This window comes from Rhineura floridana, chromosome 8, assembly GCF_030035675.1.
Source record: "Rhineura floridana isolate rRhiFlo1 chromosome 8, rRhiFlo1.hap2, whole genome shotgun sequence".
Lineage (NCBI taxonomy): Eukaryota > Metazoa > Chordata > Lepidosauria > Squamata > Rhineuridae > Rhineura > Rhineura floridana.
Genome location: NC_084487.1, coordinates 5,888,809 through 5,889,978, shown reverse-complemented (window position 1 = coordinate 5,889,978; position 1,170 = coordinate 5,888,809). Strand labels below are relative to the sequence as shown.

At 49.5% G+C, this 1,170-nt stretch overlaps 1 pseudogene; it reads left to right on the top strand.

Annotated features, from left to right (window-relative positions):
* Positions 1–405: 405 nt before the first annotated feature.
* On the top strand, positions 406–524 carry LOC133363550 (5S ribosomal RNA; annotated as a pseudogene).
* The last annotated feature ends 646 nt before the right edge of the window (positions 525–1,170 follow it).

Sequence of the window (1,170 nt, the reverse complement as noted above, 5' to 3'; positions counted from 1 at the left end):
AAAAAGGGAAACTAAGAGACCTGAAATTGACAGGTCCTTCCATCCCTAGTCTCCAATGGAGGCTGATGCCCATTGGGACTGGTAGGGCAGAAGGCCAGGAGGCCAACAGTAGATGGAGCTAGAGCAGAGCCAGCTCACTCTGTTCTGGTCCTCCGCCCTGCTGAGTTCTACAAAGGCAACAGTGAGACAAAGGAGGAGGTAGACAGCCAGTGCTGCCATCTGGACTGGTTGCAAGCTAGGAGGCAGGTAGGTGGGGGCTTACTGAGATTGGTGGGGCAATGCCCAATTTGCTCTAATGGACCAGCCTCCACTGTGTGTGTGTGTGTGAGAGAGAGAACACAAATGAAATGCAGAAAACATAATAGAAAATTAAGAACCATCATAAATCCTTCTTGACCCTGCATTGCCTATGGCCATACTACCCTGAACACGCCTGATCATGTTTGATATCGGAAGCTAAGCAGGGTTGGGCCTGGTTAGTATTTGGATGGGAGACCTCCTGGGAATACCGGGTGTCGTAGGCTTAGAGGAAGGCAATAGTAAACCACCTCTGAATACATTTCACCATGAAAACCCTGTGAATATATCCAAAAAAGATTCATGGGGTCGCCATAAGTCATAATGAAGGCATATAACAACCACAGCCACCCTGTATTACATTGCCAACAACTTCCCCCTGAGCTTATGAATGGAGCATGATGGTCATACTAGGAGCATTAAAAACATAAGCAGCCCTGCGAGATCAGGCCAAAGCCCCATCAGCGCAAGTAGGGTCAGTGGGCTGTGTTGCGCTCAAGTCCCGCTGGCATCTGGGCATCTGGTTGGCCACTGTGAGAAGAGGATGCTGGACTAGACAGGAGACTGTCCTGATCCAGCAGGGCTCTTACTTACTTGCTTATTTTGTTTATTTCTTTATTTACTACTTATCCATCCCACCTCTCCTCCCAAGAGGCTCAAGGTGGTCCTCCTCCCTCCCCATTTTATCCTCACAGCAACCTTGTGAGGTAGGTTAGGCTGAGAGACTGCGACTGGCCCAAGGTCACCCAGCAAGCTCCAAGGCTGATTGGGGAGCTGAACCCTGGTCTCCCAAATCCTAGCCCAACACTCTAACCACTAGACCACGTTGGCTTCATAGGCTCTTTAGTACTTCATTAAGAGAGGTCTTTCCTG